The 22,536-nt window shown below is 42.6% G+C and overlaps 1 protein-coding gene across 1 annotated transcript in view; it reads left to right on the forward strand.

Annotated features, from left to right (window-relative positions):
- Positions 1-22,536, forward strand: part of RNF145 (ring finger protein 145) — a 1,685,498-nt gene that overhangs the window by 1,046,075 nt on the left and 616,887 nt on the right. The window lies entirely within an intron of this gene.

A 22,536-nucleotide genomic window follows, 5' to 3' on the forward strand; every position in this document is an offset into this window, starting at 1 on the left:
TTTGTTTTCTTGCAGCATTAAGTAAGTTGTCATTTTAATTTGATGAAGTGTTTTCTTTCCCTTTAATGTTATCCCTAGCATTTTCTCACTGTATCTGATTCTGTAGTCTTACTGTACACTATTTTGTCTTCATAATGAAGTTTTGTATTTCGTTTTGCAGTTTGTTGCAGTGTCATCTGCTTTGATCACTGGAACAACTCAGCATGTGTGCTTAACTGAAAATGTAATAGGAGTGAATCCGTCCTCTCTAACCTCTGGGATCACAGACATTAGAACCACTTGGCACTTCAAACTTTGCCAGGCTGCAGTCCTTCTCCTGTGCTATAATGTACAACTACCTCTCCCTTTTCAGATCTTTACTGGAGCACTTTGCATAGCATAGGACACTTAAATGATCCCAGGCTGCTGTAGTGTTTTTTTTTCAAATCAAAAATTGTTGAAATTGGAAAATATTCTTGCTGTTTTGGTTGCAAGTGATTCCCTTACTTTCTTCTTCTCTCACACTTTTTGTTGCCATTAGTGTGTTTTTTATGGGAAGATTTTGCTGTTGGCAGTTTCCGCCCTATTCTTAAGCTTATTTCCCTGACTTAAAACTAATTTTTAGAGAAGAAAATAATAAATCTTTTTTTGCTTTCTGTTTTTCTCTGACATCCTTCTTGCCTTCTCAGAAAAAGCATTTTTGTGCATTCCTACATTTCTTTTAGTAGTTATTACTATTACCTAGTCTAACATTCCCATCTTTTCCTTAGCAACTCATTTTCTCCTTCCTTGTATTGTGGCCATTTTCTTCTTTATTTCTTTGGCTCTTCATGTTGGACTTGTCCCTCTTCCACAGTAGTAGAGTGAGGGTTTTCTTAAATGTTCAAGGAGAAAATACTGCCTCAAGATAGTTCTGTCCAGTACCTCTTTTATCAGAAGGAGAAACATTGGGGGAAAGAGCCATGGCACTTGTAAGAATTTTATGCTTGCCTGCCCATCAGCATTGTCAGGAAGTGCTGAAATTGCATCTGTTCAAACAGGCTGTGACTACCAGACAATGTCTTTGGCATCAACTGACTTTTGGCCAGCCCTTAGTTCTGTCCCTCCCCTGGTCTTTGAAGGTCAAGGTACTTCAACATCACTGTACCTTGCTGTTCCTAAAGTCAAGAGATGGCTGAAGTCTTTGACCTTCAGGGATCAGTGTGTTACCCTTGTTCTCTTTTATTGGATCTGAAGTTGAACAGTGGAGGAAAGCTGGGAAACAAATAATATTCCCTTGCACTATGAGTTGATCACAAGTCCTTTGGAGCCTCTGCTGAAAAATGTACTCTTGCAGGTTGTGAACTCTGCCATCCACAGTACTCCTGTGCCTGTGGCAGGACTTGTCTGCTTCTACCTACCTTCTTGTGCAATCTTTTGCAGTGATTTTTATGGTAGGGGGCATGGGTCATCTTGGAGTCTTTAGTACAAAGGGCCTTGACATCAAGGCAAGCTCCTCTTGTTTCAGTTTAAATTATGGGAAGCTGTTCTGTTTATGCTGTAGTAGTTATTTGGAGCTTATGCTTCTCCGTGCCTTCAGGCTGAAGCTAGCATACCCTTTCCCTTGCCCCATTTAGTTTCTAGGTCTGTGGAAACATTTATCATTGGGACTCATCTTTGTACCACCATTTGTGCTGCTTGGTCACCTTACTGCATCTTGGCTCATCTCTCAATGCCAAGTGCTCCTGTATTGATGGCACCACTGAAATTGTCTTTTTCAGGTCTAACAGTATTAGCATTGACCAAGCTCATCACCTGTCTGCAGTTGTGTCTGCATCATACATTTCAGTATGATGTCAATGTCAACTTTTCTTGCTCCTGCTCGAGTAGTGCTAGCATTCCTGGCACATAGTTCAGCTTTTCTGCTCTTTGGTCTGCTGTTTTTCCCGTTTTGTGTCAGTTTAGGTTTTTCCCCTTAGCTACCCTTTTCTGATGCTGTGCATATCCACCGGCCTTCCATGAATGACAGTAGAGACAAGGATTCTCAGTCTGATTTTCCTCCTCCAGACATTCACATTTGCCATCTTCCTCATCAGAGAATCCCCCCCCCCCAGTCCCTGCAAAAAGCCAGGTACAAAAGGAAGCACCTTGGCTTTTATTTGTACCACTCCATATTTGCATGAAGATGAGCAGGAGTCTTGATTACCCATCATATCCCTAGAAGATCCCAAGCTTTGGGAAAGCACTAGAACAAATGCTACAGAGGGGAAATGGCCTGTAGACCCACTGTCTATTTCAGAAGTGATTCTCCAGAAGTTTTTCTAGTCAAGCACAATAAGTCTTTGTGTTTCTTCCAGTTTCTGACATCAGGATGGATGCTCACATATAAAGGCTGCTGGCCTGACACTGGCTCCAGGCTGTTGGGTTATGCATAAACTACGCTTTTTCATTCACATCTCTCATTTGGAGTATCCTAAGAACTAAACCAGCACGGGGATGGAGAAAGGCAATTCTGCTGATAGGGATTACTGCAATTAAGGATATAGACAATAGGCAAGAGGGGGCTGGAATTTATTGGAGAAAACTCGCAAAGGAACCAAGGTATTGTGAGCAAATAACTAGACAGGGAAAAGTAATAGAATGGGAAGAGGCCAAGTATTTATTTGGACTGCAGGTTAGAGATTACCTTGCCAATCAGGGATTGATATCAAAGTATAGGCAAAGAGAAAGAAATGGGGGGGGGGCCCTAAACGAAAGACTAGCACTAGTAGAGTTTTTAGTAGAATGTAGAATAGAACCTGCCATTAAAAACGGAATAGTTAGTAGAGCATATAAAATATTGCATGATAACTATAAAATTCAATCAGAGGAGGTTAGAAAGGATTGGGAAGAGAGATTGGATAAACAATTCACAAAGAAACAGTGGGAGAATGTATGTATGGCACCCAAATATGCAACAACATCTAGAATATTTAGGATTTTTGCTTGGAAATGTTTACATAGATATTTTTATACCCCAAGTAGATTCCAGAAAATGTTTCCTCAGGTAGATAGCAAATCTTGGAGGCGTGATGGGGAAGAAAGAGATACTTGGGAAAATATTTTCTGGGAGTGCTGTGGGTTGGTGGACTTTAATGATTCCCTGCAGGATGCACTGTCCTAGAGATGCTGGGTGGGTGGATTGGTGTGACAAGGGCGATGATTTTTCTGAGCTATGATACAGAATTGGAAATGCCAAGACATGGTAAGGCCTCACTATGTCTAGTTATGGTGGCTGCCAAAAAAGCAATTACTAGAAAATGGAAATCCAAACAAACTATATTCGAAGTAGTGAATATAGTAACAGAGGTAAAACAACTGGAACTGAGATCTTTAGAAAAGGGTAGGAGCAAAATACATAGGAAAATGGGAATTGTGGGAATTATACATAAGTGGGAGGAATGACGTTTAAAAGAAGGCAGGACTTAAATGAGCTATGTAATGTTTGACTGAAAATGATTGGGTAGATTACAAGTGATGTATAATGCTTGCAACTAGGATTGTGTCAGTGTGGTTTGTTTTCATTTATATAAATCTGTGATTGCTTATGTCGCAAGTAATGGTTTAATAAAGATGTTTCTTGTTTAAAAAAGGGGATAGGAACTAATTAATTTATGCAATGTTGCTTAGGTTGTATGATATATAGCAATATATGTGAAGTATAATGTCTGTTAATGTTAATTTGTTAAAAGTTTCATTATGTTTGTATAAATGTAAATTTGCCTGTGTAATGAGTGATAGTTCAATAAAAATTAAAAAAAAAAATCTCATTTGGATACTTAGTGCCACCTGACAAAGAATCTGGGTAGTTGACTGCCTCATGAGGTATGTGTTTGTATCATCTTTTTCATTAAAGGGACTTTTCTTATTTGGGTTCTGTGATGGAATTCTGTCAGGGTGTGTTTGAAGTGATGGCCTTCACATTGGAAAAGTTACTAATGGACCTGATAAGAAGCTGTTCCAATCAGTTATACTTTCAAATGTGGCCAGACTCTATGAGGTTGTGGCCTTTAATGCAGCAACAGCCTGACCACATATTGCAGGTTTTGAGGAGGTCTCATAAGTGACCTTCATAAACTTCCCCTTTTATACTCCTCTAGTTGTCATCCAGAAGTCCATACTCAGACTTTCATGAACTTCCCCTTTTATATTCCTCTAGTTGTCACCCAGAGGTCTGTACTCATGGAGAAACAAGAAGTCTGTTCATTGGTTGGTGCCAGATTCTCATTTTGGCAGTGTTCTTTCTCTGTGAAAGGCTCCTTTAAGAGGTCCAACTCCTTAGTCGCCTTCCCAGAAGTTTGCAGTGACCTGTGGTCAGTGTTCTTGGTGATATTCAGGCACCACAACCCCAGCCTTTGGTGAGGTCTGCAGCAGTACCGGAGACAGTTGAGAATTATCTGTTCTTGTGTTAGGCAGAATGGCTTTTTGATCACTTCCAGCAATTGGTTGAGGATAGTCATTACCATGATTTACATTTCACCTGTTGATCCCGTGCCCCCTTAGTCCCCATACCAGGCATCCCACCCCATCAGAAAAGGCAGTAACAGTGGAGCTGCATTTTCTGCTAAATGATGCAGCTAGCCAGAAGGCCCCAATAGACCAGAGAGGGCTAAGTTCTTACTCCAAGTTCTTTGAGTTGCCAGAAAAAGAGTAGAGGCCTCAAGCTCATTAGAGATCTGTTTACATTTTTATACCAAAGATGCCTTTCTTTTTATGGTCATGGTTAAGCCAGTCCTTGCATAGCTTTATGAAGGATATTGGTTGTACTGTTTAGCCATTCATAATGTTGTCTGTCATGACAGTACACCTAGATCTTTAAGGAGCCCAATTTTTTTCTAATCTGGATGATGGGCTCCTTTTTTATACCTTCTCAGTAGCAACTTATTCTGGTCAGGGAATCCATGACATCTCTCCTTCTGTCTGTGGGCATCACTGAATATTCCCATGTCTCAGCTGTAGTCATCACAGTACCTTTTATTTATAGCTGCTGGTTACATATGTTTGCAAGGCGCAACTCCCCACAAACAGGGTTCATTTTCTGATCTCCAGAGTTGCTGCTATTCAAGATACCTCTCTAGTGTTTGCGGTTCAGTGCCTCAGGGATATAGGGCTGCATTTCAATCTCCATGATTCCCTTAGCTTGGTGCCACATGAGAATTTGTCAAAGATCTCAAAGATCCGGTTGTTGCAGTGTACATATTAATGGAGCACTAGATTCATTTGTCTCAAGCATGCAGATGACACCTGTAAGGGTGGTTAGATGCTATCAATCTTTCTGTGGGGAGCAGCCCTTTCCATTTCCCATCCCTTTGGTGGATAGTCACCACTGATGTATCTGCTATGGGTTGGGACATATTCGTGTTAGATGGCCCAGAGAGTGCTTTCATCACAGGGATTCTGTTTTCACATCAGCGTAGTGGAGATTAAGGTAGTTCTTTTCCTTTACATTTTCCAGGCATCCCTCCCTCTTGGGTTCTTTCCATTCATGCAGAAAGTATGCTAGCTATTTGTGCATTAACAAACAGGAGCCCTTCTGTTTGGTGATCTACAAGTAATCATTATATTGTTTGCAAAAATAGAAAGGACCCAAGAGGCAGGGAATCCTGGAAGGAAGCCATTTTCTATGCCAAATGAATGTTAGAGTTTGGAAATGAGCCATAGTAGTGCACCACTTTTTAGCAGTGATTCACATTTCCAGGAAGTCCGGAGGATAGACTGAGCACGTATATGCCCAGGGAACATGAATCGTCCATCTCTTCAATGGTAAGAGGGATTTTCTATGTATGCGGGAAGCTGAGTTTGAAACTTATTCATGTCTCTGGTCATTCCCAAATGCAGGAACAACTTGCTCCTAATCAGGTCACCGGAGTGACTCCGAAGGAGTGCTTTGGTCCATTCATGGTCCAAGGGGCATTTCTGTGCCCCTCATCTCCCTTTGTAACAAATCCACAAGGCAAAGTTTCTCAAAACCATTGTCATCCTCATAGCTCTGTATTATGTTCTTGACTGGTTTTCTTCTCTGTTATTGCCTCATCTGCTTGAGAAATCTCTTGTTCTGATGCTATGAAATATTTGTTGAATCTGTTGGGTAGGCCTCTCCCAGCTATTACCTGCATAAGACTCGCAGCTTGTTTTTCTAGTTCCTGTAGCTGTGAGTAGCTCTACTCTGGGGTTGTCTCCATAATTTCCTCTTTCCAAAATCCCAGGACAAAGAAAACGTCCTACAACAAATGCACATGTTTGTATGTTGGATATGTCTAACAAGTTGGAAACCCCTTTTTGATTCAGTCCTGGACTTGCATGCATTCCTAGCTGGCATCTTTGGTTCAGGTTAGAGTTTCTGTTCTGCCAAAGTCCACTTGACTGCCATATCCAACTTTCTTTGGGGCCAGGGCCATTATTGTTTTTTTTTTTTTTTTTTTTTTTTTTTTTTTTTTTGTTCAAAAAAACTTTATTTTTCTTCTATAATCAATAATGAAATAACATAGTAACAATAGTGGAATAATTAAAATGCAAACAAAAAAGTTCAAACTATGTACAGTATACAAGAGCCTGAAAACAATGAAAAAAAAAATAATGCTCCAAATAAGATTCTACTCAAAAGTCTTCTGTAAATCCTTTAACCTCGGTGGCAAGATTTTGTTGATAAAAGTTTTTATAACTGAAATTACTTTCATCCAAGGATTATTATTAAATGGTTTAGGATGAATCCTATATTCTTTCACTATGGTTTCACTGAAAGCTGTTTCTTTTAAAAATTATAAGTAATCTTCAAAGGATGGTGGTGAAGAAGATTTCCATTTTCTGGTGATACATTTCCCTGCAACTGCAAGAGTACTCCAAAGCAGAAATAAGTTATCTTTTTTTAAAACATGTCCATTGTTTACTTTAAATAAGATTAATGATTTTGATAAAGAGAAAGTATCAGAAAGTAAACCGTTCAAAAAATCATCTCTATTGCACCAGTATTGACTTAAAGACAATCAAAGAAGTTACTGTAGATCAGTATGTGTGTACACCTTTAAGAAACTTTCTAGGGGCTTGCACAAGTGCATAAATGCTGAGCATGTGCGAGCCTTACTGCCATTTTGTAGTAAGCTGTTGAGATTTAAGCATGCCTGTCTGTGTAGTTTGTCAGTTAGTTTTATAATTTGTACTGCTGCTATCCATCCTGATGTGTTTCTGCATAGTAAAGCATATAAACCAACTACCCCACCCGTTTGTCTTTAATGTGAAACAAAACAAGTGACATGGTGTCGAAATGGGATCCTGAAATCCAGATTCTGGATTGAGAAGGCACTCAGTTAAAGGTGGAGGAATATAGAGGAGTGCCACTGCATGTTTAATTCACAAAAACATGTTAGAAACAAATTTCACATATCAAAGCTTACTTAAATGATTTTTTATTTGCAAAATGTAAAACAAAGCACTCAGAGCACACTAACCAAATTTCTAAGTAAAAGAAATGCCCAAAACTGCGACATAAAAATATTCGAATAGCTATGGAAAATGTTTGAAATTATGTCCGAATTGCATAAAAATGAATAAAATAAGGAAAACAACCACATTTTTTTCGAAGTAGCTTTAATTTGTACTTTTTACATTTCTGAAAACTGTTGAAGATATCCAAAGTATGCAGAGAGTTTGCTTTACTGTACAGGTTTACGGTACAATTATTTTGCAAAATATAGCCATTTCAAAGCACATTTCGCAAAGTACAGTATTTCAGAGAGTTTATTGTACATTTGAATGTTGTTACAAGTACTGGCTGTGTGAGCATGTTCATAAATTACAAGGGCTGTTCTTTCAGTGTTTTTGGGAATAATTTGTTGGTATGGAAGACGACTTTCGAAAACCAGCTCCACTTGTATTTGATACCGTCGGAGAGAATTGGAGAGTGTTTGAGCAAGAGTACGATATTTTCATTAAAGCTGCATTTTCTGATAAAGATGACCGTACAAAGGAATTTATTCTGCTAAATTTAGTTGATTCAGACGCCATAGAAAGAGAGCATTAATTTGTGTATGCACTTGCTGTATTTGCAGGAGAGAGGGAAAAACACCATATAGTGGTACTGGCGGAGTCAAGGAAAGACCCCGAGTGGTTAAAATGTAAATTTAGAGAAATGTGTACCACCCAAACAAATGTTACAATGGAAAGGCACTTATTTTACACAAGAGGTCAAAAACCTGGAGAAACTTTTGGAGGGTGGCCTAATGGTTAAGGTGTTTGCCTTACAAACACAATGTGCAGGGTTTGAGTCTCACAAGGGATAATTGGCTAGGCTTAAAATGACCCTCACCTCAGGTTTCGTGCCCACTGAGCGGCGCAGAGCTACAGTTATCCCAATCCACAAGGGGGGATCCACCTTTGATCCTGGAAACTACCGTCCCATCAGTCTGACAAGCCTTATCTGCAAGGCCATGGAGTGTATTATCATGGAACTTATAAACAAGGACATTGGCAACCTTCAAACACTGGACCCCACCCAGTTTGGGTTTGTGAAGGGCCGATCTTGTCTCCTGAACCTGATTGACTTCTTTGAATCAATCTCCAGAGCCATGGACAAGGGTAAGGTGGTCCACACAGCCTATCTAGACCTTGTCAAGGCCTTTGACACCATCCCCCACTCTGGAATCATAGATAAACTTACTAAGTTGGGCATTAATCCCTATGTCACCCAATGGGTTGCTAAATGGCTTACTGATAGAACCCACACTGTAAAAGTAGCTGACTCCAAATCCAGCTCCAGACAAGTGACAAGTGGAGTACCGCAGGGTTCAGTCCTGGGGCCGCTCTTGTTTGGCATCTACTTCTCTGAAGTACAGGTCAACACTAAGGGACTCTGGCTAACAAAGTTTGCAGATGACTGCAAACTGGGAGCCATTATTGAATCCCCAAATGATGTGGATACTCTACAAAAGGGCCTTACAGAAACAGATGCTTGGTGCCAGAGCCATGGGCTCAAGCTCAATGCCAAGAAATGTATTGATGTCCTTCATGGATGCATCTGCAGTCATAACAACTGGGTTGTCCTGTCGTCAGGCAGCCCTTCAGTCGGCCGGATTCCAAAGTCCGGGTCCGGCTTCGGCTGATGTCGCACTTCACCCGACGTCATCTCTGTTGGTCCTCGGGTATAAAGGCATCAGCCGACGCCATTTTCCTCAGTCTTTCTTGCCGCGTGGCGCCCGAAGCAGAAGCTGTTCGCAAGTGCCGGTCGGTCGGATCCAGAGATTACTTCTACCGAATACTACTTCGAAGACTTTTAAAGCTAAGTACCCCGTTGGGGACTCTTTCTTGCCTCAGCCGATGTCAGAAAAAGTTAATAATTGTTTAACCTGTGGGAAACAAATACCTCATAAAGATTTCCACTCTTACTGTCTGCCTTGTTTAGGCCCAGCCCACGGCGTAGCAGCCTGTTCGGCCTGTGCTTCTTTCAACCGACGAACGCTTAGGCGCCGGCCGGAGTTTGCTGAACAGTTTTTCGGTTCTGATTTTGCGTACATTATGCCGCCGGATCCTCCGACTACCCAATCTGCCAAAACGCAAAGATAAAGACCGACACTCACGGTCCGCGGTTTCGCTGAAACCATGGTTAAGCAAACAGAGTGTCTCGGTTTCGGCCGAAACCGAGAAAACTGATCAAAGTACAGCTGAATCTATCTCTACAACTGAGGCCCCTGCTACCATTCTTGAATCGGCCTCAGAAATTTTACCCGCCGGTGGTTGCCACTGACTTATCAGACACCATTCCCTTGGATGTCTCTACCCCAGCACGTGGTGCTGCTAGGCCTCCAGCAGCCATGTCCATTAAGGCCTTCGCCAGGGCTAAAGCAGCCAAGACTACTAAAACAGTGCCTGTTAAACCCCCTTCAACCAGGCCCTCCTCTAGTTCTCAAATGCTTACTCTGGCAGAAGATTTAATTTCATTAATTAGAGGATCTCAATCTCACCCAGACAGGGCCTCTCAGCCCCCAGAGAAGAGACCTAGGACAGAGCCCCCTGAGCCAGTGTCATCTGATGATTCAGCCGATGAATCAGACATAACTGACCAGCCAGAGGCTCCTTTCTCTAATTTTGAAGACTCTGATGCTGAAGAATCCATTCCAGCTGCCTTCCCACCAGAAGAATTTTCCTTTGGGGAAACCTTACATGCCATGCGAGAGCAGTTCCAATGGCAGCAACAGGATTTTTCAGACTCCAGAAAAAGACTTAGGACTTTTCTGCACCTTCCACAACACAGGCCCTTAGCTATACCTCCTGTTCTCTCTGTGGTGGATGATGCTTTCAATGATGTCTGCTCCGCTCCAGATTCTCTACCTCCAGCCCCTGCCAAACCAGACAGATTTTACAGGGTGCCAGACACTCATCACCACCTTTACAAGGCCCCTCTTGCAGACCCGAAACTATATCCCAGGGTCCCAAGGCAGTAGCCGACCATAGCTAAAACCCTATTCCTTCTGAAAGGGAAGCAAGGTCATTAGACAGATGGGGCAAAAAGGTCTACACTTCAGCTACTCTCTCAGCTAGAGCTTTAAACTGTCAGTTTCACATGATACAATACCAAGAGTTTATGCTTGATCAGTTAACTAAAAAGCTAACCACTGATGAATCTCTTGATAAGAAATATGTATTAGAAATGGTAAATAACATACAACAGGTTAGTAACCATTCCTTAAAATGTGGCTATGATGCACTGGAGGCTTCATTTAGATCAGCCATGACTGGCACAGTGATAAGAAGGCATGCATGGCTAAAGGAGCAAGCTTTACGGATCATGTTAAAGCAAAGTTACTAGATGCTCCTATGGATAAGACAAGTTTGTTTGGTACACCTGCCCAGCAGGTTATGAAGAAAATGGAAGAAAAGGCAAAATCCGTTCAAACGGTTAAAGATTTCTTGCAGGTTCAGCCCCAAGGTTTAGCAGGAACTGACCTGCCAAAATTGGTCCTTTCCTGACTCCACAAGATCTCAAAGGGGCAGAAACAGGCGTTCCAGAGGCAGAAACCAATCCAGAGGAGGTGCCTACAGAGGACGACAGTGGCAAGGTAACAACAGAGGCACAGACACAACCACTGCCACCACATCAACACAACCACAGTGACTTAATCCTAAATCCGCCTACCAGGGAACAAATAGCAGCTCCTCTAGGCGGAAAGTTAACCTTATTTTCAAAAACTGGCACTATATAACAAAAGACAAGTGGATTTTACAAACCATAGATCAAGGATACCGGTTCCACTTCCACACTTTACCAATCAAAAGAGGAATGCCAAATCTACCTCCAAATCAAAAAAGAGGCTCTACAACAGATAATGCAGTTAGCAAACATGAGAGCTGTCGGTATAGTGCCAACTGCAGAGCAAGGAAAGGGGTTCTACTCAAGACTATTCCTAGTTCCAAGAAAGGAAAAAAGTTGGAGACCAATTCTCGACCTGTCCGCCTTAAATACATACATCATTGTCCCAAAATTCAAAATGCTGACCCTACAGCAACTTCTTCCCATGCTGGGCAAGGAGTGTTGGCTGGTAACTGTAGATCTCAAGGAGGCATACCTGCACGTCCCCATTCGACCAATCTGCAGAAGATACCTCAGATTTCTTGCAGGATCAGAGCACTATCAATTCTCAGCATTGCCCTTTGGCTTATCTACTGCGCCCAGAGTATTCACAAAATGCCTGGCATCAGTAATTGCCCATTGCAGACTACAGGGAATACAAATTTACCCATACCTGGACGACTGCCTGCTACAAGGGGACAACAAAAGCAAGCTGACAACAGATTTACAAAGGGTCATCTACTTGCTACAAGCACTGGGATACACAGTCAATCTACAAAAGTCAAGGCTGATACCATCCCAAACAAGGACATTCTTGGGCTGAATTGGACACAGTAAAACAAATGGCATTCCTAACTGCAGAAAAACAAAAGAACTCCCTCTTTACTTCTTGGCACTAACAAAGCTGAACAAGTTAACAGCAAGAAAAGTACTGCAGGCCTTGGGCTTCATGGCATCATGCATAATCCTGGTCCCACTTGCCAGACTACATATGAGAAAACTACAGTGGTACCTAAAGAATTTATGGTCCCAACACAGTCACAGCCTAGAAACAGAAATCCCACTAATTCCATGCTTAAAACAGGAGTTCCTATGGTGGGCTCAGGCATGCCAGACAAACCCAGGCCTACCCTTTCGCAGATGTCAAGCAAGCCAGACCATCACAACAGACGCTTCAGACCTAGGATGGGGGGCCCACATGCTGGACAAATGCGTGCAAGGATTGTGGACACAGGATCAACTTCACCTGCACATCAACCTAAAAGAAATGCTGGCAGTAAAACTGGCAATCCAAAGGTTCAGACCATTTCTCAAAGAGGGCCAGTTGATGATAAGGACAGACAACACTACAGTCATGTGGTACATCAACAAGCAGGGAGGCACTCATTCATACCCCCTATGCAGAATGACTTTGGAGCTGTGGAACCTGGCACTCAGCTACAACATCCAGTTACAGGCAATGTTTGTACCGGGAAAAGAAAATATTCTAGCAGACATATTAAGCAGAACCACATCGGATGCCCACGAATGGAAACTGCACCCGGACATTTTCAAGACCACCTCAAAGAAATGGGGAATGCCTCAGATAGACCTATTTGCATCACCTCTCAATCACCAGCTCAAAAAATTCTGCACAAGGACATTACACCCACTGGCATGGAAAGTGGATTCGCTCTCCTTCAGCTGGAAAGGCCTGACAGCATATGCATTCCCACCTCTTCCCTTGATGCACAAAGTATTACTAAAAATCAAGGAAGAACGTCCAAGGATAATCCTGATAGCTCCAAACTGGCCAAGACAACACTGGTACCCACTGCTGAGGAGCATGTCTCAGAACAATATGTGGCCAATACCCCTGATGCCTTTGATGCTAACTCAGAACAACTACAGCATCATACATCCAAACCTAAAAACGTTGCAACTGACTGCATGGAACATCACATAGCAACAGCTAACCCAGAACTTTCTCAAAGAGTTAAAGACATTATTCTTGAAGCACGCAGACCTTCAACAAGAAGGAACTATGTTGGAAAATGGAAAAGGTTTGTCATTTGGAGTACTGAAAGAGGAAAAGATGTGTCAAACATATATATGCCTAACATTCTAGAGTATCTGGCCGAACTTCTTCATTCAGGCTTGTCCTACTCCTCCATCAAGATACATGCATCAGCTATTTCAGCAGAATACAGCTTTGATCCACCTGTTTTTTCGCACCCTTTGCTCAGGCAGTTCCTCAGAGGAATCAAGAATGTAAAACCTCCAAGGAAACCACCTTTGCCAGCTTGGGACTTAAACTTTGTGCTAGAAAAGTTGACACTATCACCCTTTGAACCAGCAGCAACAGCAGACCTACAACACCTGTCATGGAAAACTGCTTTCCTACTGGCAATTACTTCAGCAAGGAGGGTTTCAGAGCTACAGGCCTTAATGGCAGTGCAACCCTTCCTAATCTTCCACCAAGATAGAGTGTCCATGAGGACTAATCCTACATTTATGCCTAAGGTGGTACCCAGAGTGTCTTTAAACCAGGCAATCCACCTACCTACCTTCTTTCCCAACCCACAAAACAGAGGGAAAGAATACTGCATACCTTGGATGTACATAGACAGCTACGCTACTACTTGGACAGAACAAAAATAGCAGAAAGACTGACCAACTTTTTGTAGCCTATGCAACAGGAAGGGAAGGAAAAGCTATTTCCAAACAGACAATCTCCAAATGGATAGGAAATTGCATACGATTCTGTTACTCCTTCCATGGAAAACCAATTCCACAGAACATAAGACCTCATTCTACAAGGGCAACAGCCACTACCACAGCTTTCTTACGAGGAGTGGCAACCAAAGACATTATTGAGGCGGCTACTTGGACCTCCGTGCATACATTTGCCAAGCATTATAACTTACCTCTATATTCCAGATCCCGAGCAGGGTTTGCCACTGCTGTACTGCAAGGGATCCTAAACACACCATAATCTAGTTTTATCCTCCTCCCCTAGTTGGCTATGGTATTCTACCCAGTTGTTATGACTGCAGATGCATCCATGAAGGACATAGTACAGTTTTGTACCTACCATAAATGTAGATGTCCGAACTGGATAGCATCTGCAGTCAGGATTACCCTCCCTCCTTCCCCTCTGTGGTACTCCTAGGGTATTTTACCCTCCTAATAGCTAGCTGGTGGGGGGAGTCTTATGGTGTATTTGTTTGTATATATGTACATACATGCTTATTTTTGTGTTTACCTCTATCTTTTTGGAAACATTGGCATCTATCCAAATTTTAACCTCCAGGAGGGCTACTGGCATCTGGGGCAAGAAACACTGAGGAAAATGGCGTCGGCTGATGCCTTTATACCCGAGGACCAACAGAGATGACGTCGGGTGAAGTGCGACATCAGCCGAAGCCGGACCCGGACTTTGGAATCCGGCCGACTGAAGGGCTGCCTGACGACAGGACAACCCAGTTGTTATGACTGCAGATGCTATCCAGTTCGGACATCTACATTTATGGTAGGTACAAAACTGTACTTTATCCCCTTTGGGAAAAAACATGTATCCATGAATTACCATATAGGTGGCAGTACACTAAACACAGAAAGTGTGATAAGAGACTTAGGGACACAGGTGGACAGTGGTCTCACCTTCGATAACCACATCGCCACAACAGTCAGGAAATCCTTCTATGTGGCACACCTCATCACAAAGGGCTTTTCATCCAGAAAAAAGGAGGTCATTGTCCCACTGTACTCATCCCTCATTAGACCCATTATAGAATACAATGCCCCATTTGGTATGTACCTCTCAAGACATCTGCAACAACTGGAAGGCCTCAGAAATACCTCACTAAAAGAATCACAGGCCTAAAGCAGATGCCCCACGCTGACCGCCTTAAAAACTCCAGCTATACTCTGTCATATCGTCTACTCAGAGGCAATCTCTGCTTAACATACAAGGCCATGTCAAACCCAGAGCTGTTGGACATGCTACACTTAAAGAAATCCCAATCCCTCAGAGCTACACGCCCAGGGATCTAAACCTTGTCATCACAATAAACAAAACATGCTGGAGGGATAGGTTCCTGACCCAGAGACTCCCCAGACTCTGGAATAGATTGCCCATACATGTCAAGCAGAGTGCTTCTTTGGACCTCTTCAAGAGGAACCTTGACGATTGGATGGGAGAAAGGAAATTCACCCCAGGGATCACGTCAGTCACCCTGCTAGACAGGGATCCAGGAAAGTAAATAATGTGGGAAGAAATAGCCAGGGAATTGTTATGGCTAGGCTTGTATAGGCCCTAGGGCTGATAGCCTAGTACCAACCTATGAACCTATGAACCTATGACTTGAAAAACAATGCTAAAATGTGCAGATTTGGTGATTTGAGGGATGAGTTGATAAAAGACAGACTTGTGTGTAGTATTAAAGATGATGGTGTGAGAAAGATTTTGCTTCGTGACAGTGATTTAACTTCGAATAAGGCCATTGAGATTTGTCAGATATACGAGCTCAAATAAAAGCACACAAATATGCTTACAAATGATAAATGCATGCTCTCAGTATCTTCTAATGCTCATGTTGATAGTATGCAGCACGTGGTTAAAAGAAACAGGCCCAAGCACATGCCAGCAACTGTAACAGTAGTTACTGGGAAACCCCGTAGCTTTCCAGCAAATTCCAGAGTACACACAGTCTCAGTGAAGCATAAATAAGAGTGAGTCAGCAAACTCAAAGCATGTGCCCTCACCCAGCTTCATAGTTAACTGCTGTAATTATGGTGCAAGTCATGATCTCAAAAGAGAAAAGTGCTTAGCTTTTGGTCAACAATACCACAAATGCAATAAGTGGAATCTTTTCAAAAGGTTTTTTAAATCAAATAAGGAGCATTCTTTAATTAAAAAAGAACATGCCAAGGGACAAGTTGATCAGTTAGAAAGCTGTGATCTACTTTTTATGTTGATGGTGAGTCTTTGCTTAATGAAACAGTCAATGAAGTAGATGTATGGGCAAGGAATGAAGTATTTTGCACTGTTCGGATAAATGGGAGACCCGTAAAGCTCAAAGTTGACACGAGTTCAAAGTGCAATGTTATGTCAGTAGAAACATTTGTTAAAGTATGTGCTGGTGAGAAGCTTGATTTGGCAAAGTGTGAGAAGCTTGTTGCTTATAGAGGTGAAGAAATTCAAACTGAAGGTTCAGTATAGGAACAGTTATGACTTGCAATTTTATGTGGTCAAAAAGCACATCCAGTCATTATTAGGCCACTGAGGCAGTTTGAAAATGGGACCACTTTCATTTAATAAGGAAGTTCACTATGCTAGCTTAAAAGATCACTGTCCCAACTTCACCCAGTCTGTTTTTTTCTGCCTATGCTGATCATTTCGAAGATAAACTAGGCAAAATCCCAGTTGTGTAGACCCTGAAGTTAGTCCAGTGTCAGGCCAGCCCAGAAAGTTCCATTAGCTATGCAGAAACAGAGTCAAGGCTGAGCTAGATAAAATGGTGCAGCAAGGTGTAATTTGTCCAGGTGCTGAACCTACAGAATGGTTATCCTCCTTGGTTGGGTCTCATAAGAAAAACTCATATGTTATCAGAATATGTATTGATCCACGAGATTTGAACAAAGCACTGGAAACACCTCATCATCCAGTGTGTACAGTCGAAGAAGTCACTGCTCTCATGCCAAATCCCACTGGATTTTTTTTCTATCTTATATGCAAAGAGTTCATTTTGTCAGATTTTGCTTGACTGAAAAATTTCATTGCTAACTACTTTCAGCACACCTTTTTGCAGGTACAGATTTTTGAGAATGACATTTAGGATAAATTCTGCCAGTGAAGTCTTCCCGTGTGCAATGGAGCAAATTTTTTCTGGGTATCCGTGTGCTGTTATAGTAGATGATATTTTAGTAGGAGATAATGGTGAAACTGAGCATGACAGAAACCTCAAGAAAGTTTTGGAAAGAGCACGTGAAATGCACTATGCACAGATAGAGAAAGAGCTCTTGGCAATTTTGTTTGCATGTTTAAAGTTCCATGATTATATTTATGGTAGACCTGTTCAGATTGAAACTGATCAAACTCTAGTCACTAATTTGAGAAAGCCTATGCATATAGCTCCAGCCAGATTGGAACACATGATGCTCAAATTGCAGAAGTACAATCTCACTCTTGTTTACACAAAAGGTAAACTTCTTTATCTTGCTGATACTTTGTCCAGATCACCCAGAAATACCACTGAACAGCATGAAAATGAGAAACTTGATTTTGAAGTTGTAGAATTGAGAAATTTTTTTTCCACACATCTTGATGAGCTTAGAATTCATACAGCCTCAGATCCAGTTCTTCAGAAGCTCAACCTCTTTATCAGTCGAGGATGGCCATCAAAGTAATCTTGTTTACCAGTGGAAGTGCAACCATATTTTCCATACAGAGATAAGATTTTGTTTGACAATAGTATCATCATGAAAGGTCCAAAAAGTGATTGTTCCAAAATCCTTACAACAAGAGTATATTGCCATCTTGCATCATGGCCACCCAGGAACTGATTCTACCAAAAGAAGGGTGAGAGGACTAGTATTTTGGCCTTCTGTGTCACAGGATATTAAGAGAGTACTTTTCTCTTTTTCTGTATGTAATAGTACTAAGCTACATCAACAGAAAGAACCACTTCACCTAAACCAGATTCCTGAACTACCTTGGTCGACAGTAGTTACAAACATTTTCGAGTGGAATGGTCAGTATTAATTGGTGTTTGACTCTTATTCCAGTTGGTTTGAGATTGACCAACTTCCTAACCTGGTGTCCAGTACTGTCATTACTAAAATGCGTCATTTTGCAGTTCATGGTAGTCTGTACAATGTTTTTTCTGACAGTGATACACAGTTTACAAGCCAGCAATTCAAAAGATTTGCTGAAGAGTGTGACTTTACTCATGTCGCAAGTAGCCCTGAGTACCCACAGTCAAATGGTTTGGCAGAACGTGCAGTTCAAAGTGTGAAACAGGTGCTAGAGAAGTCGAAAAAAGACAGTAGTAATGATGTTCATCGTGTTTCACTGTTGCAGTCATTACACTTGGGTTATCCTGCTGGCAGGCTATCTGCAGTTGGCCTGAATTCCAAAGTCCTGGTCCGGCGTCAGTTGCTGTCGCCTCTTCCCTGACGTCAGTGCGCCAGGGGTATATAAGATGCAGCTGACGCCATTTTCTCCGGTCTTTCTTGCTGTGCGGTGCCCGAAGCAAAAGCAGTTCGCAAGTGCCAGTCGGCCGACTCCTGAGATTTTCGAAATTGAATTTCAGAACCGAAGTCTTCAGTAAAGCTAAGTACCCCGTTGGGGAAACTTTTTCTTGCTCCAGACCGATGTCAGTAAAAGTTAACAATTGTATTTCTTGTAGGAAGCAAATACCCTCATAAGGATTTTCACTCTTACTGTATTCCTTGCCTAGGCCCTGACCACGACGTTGCTAGGTGTCGGTTTTGTGCTAGATTCAACCAACACACTATTAAGCATCGATTTGATTTTGCTTTACATTACTTTGACCGAAGGTTTAACTACATAATGCCATCGGAACAACCGACGACCAGAATTCATAAAAAACACAGAGAAAGTACAGGCATTTGAGGTCCAAAACCGACGACGAAACCTCTTCTAGGTCAGTCACCGGTTCTCAGTGAGGCGCTTTCGCAGCCCCTGACACCCACTACCTCAGAGCCACAGACCGCCTCCGACTCCCACGTGGAGACAACTAGGCCTCTGGAAACTCAAGGTATTGGGCCTACGGAAACTATTCCCTCAGATGGGTCCAGAGCCACTGAGCAGGCATCGGCTTCTGAGGGTGTTTTCAGACCTACACAGCTTACTATCAAGTCCACTTCAGCAGCCAAGGCAAAGTCTAAAACACCATTAAAGACAAAGAAACAAGTACAGCATTCTCCTGGACAGTCATCCATGCCAAAGAAACAGATGCTTAAAATGGCCGAGGACCTAATTACTTTGAATATGGGTTCCCATCCCCCTACTGATAAAAGGCCTAGGCAAGACACTGACTTTGACTCTTCTGACCAGGTTTTTATTTCCTCTGATTCCTCTTCAGAACAGGGATATTCTCTTCCTCCCTATGAGGACCCGGATGCTGAAGAATCTATCCCTTCAGCCTCTCCTGCTGAGGATTACTCTTTTGGTGAAACCTTGCAAACCATGAGGGAGCATTTCCATTGTGAGAGCCAGGATTATTCAGAATCCAAGAAAGGCTCAGAGACTTTCTTTTACTGCCTCAGCACAGACCCCATTCACCCTTGTACTAGATATTGTTGATGATATTTTTTCTGAATCCAGTTTGTCTCCTGATTCTTTACCCTCTGCACCAGTCAAGCCAGATAGGTACTACAGGGTCCCAGACCCTCATACATTTCTTTATAAAAACCCTGCTGCTGACCCAGAAACAATTTCTCAGGGTCCCAAAGGGGTCAAGGCTTCCACTGCAAAAAACCCTGTTCCCTCTGATAGGGATTCTAGAGCACTGCAATATTAAGATACAACCAAACACCCTAATACTGGGTGATTTCAACTACCTTACCATTAATTGGGAAAACTACTCTGGTACCAACCCCATTTCCCAATGGTTCTTGGAATTCATAAATTCCAACGCCCTGGATCAACTAATCCATTGTCCCACCAGGGGCTCCAATATCCTAGACCTGGTCATTACCAACATGGGAGATAGATGCTCCACACCAGTGGTCACCCCCTCATTGGTCAGGTCTGACCATAAGCAAATCACCCTTGACATCCACATCCCAACCCCACCCTCCAGTAAGGAAACCTCCTTAACAAACTTCTCCAAAGCCAACTTCATGCTACTGAAGTCAGAAGAGACAAACTTCACAACACCCACGCAGACGGGATCTGGAAGTTCGACTGCAGAATCCTACACAAAGGCACTGTACGAGCACATCCACTCGTGCATGAATCATGCCATCCCAAATAGAACCAAGATGCTCTTCTCCAAAAAAAGGAAGCCAATTTGGTGGTCCCCTGCTATAAACAAACTATACAACAGAAGGAAGAAACTGTTGCAGAAAAGAGGAAAATCACAGGATTCAAAAAAACTCCCTCACCAGCCTCAGTAAGAAGCTGAGATCCCTCGTAAAATCCTCAAAAGCTAGTTACGAAAATAAAATTGCCAAAGATTCCAAAGACAACCACAAGGCATTCTATAGTTATGTCAAGAATCTAAATGGCAATGCTCAGATCTGCTCTGAGCTACAACAGAGTGGTATTAAATATACTGATCCCAAGGATATTGCCAGTATCCTGGCAGATCGATTTAGTGCCAACTTCACCCCCCCTCTCACCCCCTAAAGGGCCCATCTGAATACCAAAAGATTGCCAAATTCCAATAATCACAGCCACACAGGTAGAAACAACACTCTCCAAAGCTAAGAATACAGCATCCATGGGACCAGATGACATCCCAGGCTGTGTACTACATGAACTACAAAATGAACTGGCACCCCACCTAAGTGTCATGTTTAATCATAGCCTCACCTCAGGCTTCGTGCCCACTGAGTGGCACACAGCTACAGTTATCCCGCTCCACAAGGGAGGATCTGCCTTGGATCCCGGGAACTACCGTCCCATCAGTCTGACAAGCCTGATCTGCAAGGGCATGGAATGCATTATCATGGAACTTATAAACAAAGACATTGGCAACCTTCAAACACTGGACCCCACCCAGTTTGTGTTTGTGAAGGGCCGCTCTTGTCTCCTGAATCTGATTGACTTCTTTGAATCGGTCTCCAGAGCTGTGGATGAGGGTAAGGCAGTCCACACAGCCTATCTGGACCTCATCAAGGCCTTCAACACCATCCCCCACTCTGGAATCATAGATAAACTTACTAAGCTGGGCATAAATCCCTACATCACTCGATGGGTTGCCAACTGGCTTACTGACAGAACCCAGACTGTAAAAGTAGCCGACTCCAGATCCAGCTCCAGACAAGTGGAGTACCTCAGGGTTCAGTCCTGGGACTACTCTTGTTTGGCATCTACTTCTCTGAAGTACAGGCCAACATTAAGGGACTCTGGCTAACAAAGTTTGCAGATGACTGCAAACTGGGAGCCATTATTGAATCCCCAAATGATGTGGATATTCTACAAAAGGGCCTTACAGAAACAGATGCCTGGTGCCAGAGCCATGGGCTCAAGCTTAATGCCAAGAAATGTATAGTCATCCCCTTTGGAAAAAAACTTGTACCCATGAACTACCACATAGGTGGCAGGACACTAAACATTGAAAGTATGATGAGAGACTTAGGGACACAAGTGGATAGTGGTCTCACTTTCGATAACCACATCGTCACAACAGTCAGGAAATCCTTCTGTGTGGCACACCTCATCACTAAGGGCTTTTCATCCAGAAAAATGGAGGTCATTGTCCCACTGTACTCATCCCTCGTTAGATGCATTATAGAGTATAATGCCCCATTTGGTATGTACCTCACAAGACATCTGCAACAGCCGGAAAGGTCACAGAAATACCTCACTAAAAGAATTACAGGCCTAAAGCAGATGCTGACTGTCTAAAAAACTCCAGCCATACTCTGTGGCATATCGTCTACTCAGAGGCGATCTCTGCTTAACATACAAGGCCATGTCAAACCTTGAGCTGTTGGACATGCTCCACTTAAAGAAATCCCAATCCCTCAGAGCCACACGCTCCAGGGATCTAAACCTTATCATCACAATGAACAAAACATGCTGGAGAGATCATGTTAAAGCAAAGTTATTGGATGCTCCATTACAGCATGATACTTTGTTTGGTGTTAAGGCAGAAGAGGCTTTAAAGAAAATGGAGGATAAAGCAAAATCAATGCAGACAGTAAAGGATTTCTTACAGGTTCAGCCACCTAGATTTAGCAGGAGCTGGCCTTCTAAAAATTGGTCCTTTCCAGTGTCAGACAGGCCACAAAGAGGAAGATCTCAGCCCCAAGGCTCATACAGACCTAAACAATGGGGTGCTTAATCCCCAAAAGGCAGAGAAGACAAATCACAACCTTATAGGAAACAGTCCCAATGACTTCCCTCTACAAATGCCAAGCACTTACCTTTTGGCAGCACCCTTAGGGGGAAAACTAGCACTTTTCTCACAAAATTGGCACACGATCACCCAGGACAAATGGGTACTGAATATTGTTTCTCAGGGTTACAGGTTCCACTTTTACACCCTACCAAGGTCAAAAGGTATGCCAGACCTGCCACAAAATCAATGGGCAGAGGCACAAAAACAAATTTCTGCTCTCATGGACATGAGAGCTATTCAAAAAGTACCACAGCAAGAACAGGGGCAAGGATTTTACTCAAGACTTTTCTTGGTATCCAGAAAGGACAAAGCCTGGAGACCAATACAGGACCTGTCATTTCTAAATACTTTCCTGGATGTTCCAAAATTGAAAATGTTGACACCGCAGCAACTTCTACCCGT

This window comes from Protopterus annectens, chromosome 4.part0 (genome assembly GCF_019279795.1).
Source record: "Protopterus annectens isolate FY-2018-M chromosome 4.part0, PAN1.0, whole genome shotgun sequence".
Classification (NCBI taxonomy): Eukaryota; Metazoa; Chordata; order Ceratodontiformes; family Protopteridae; genus Protopterus; species Protopterus annectens.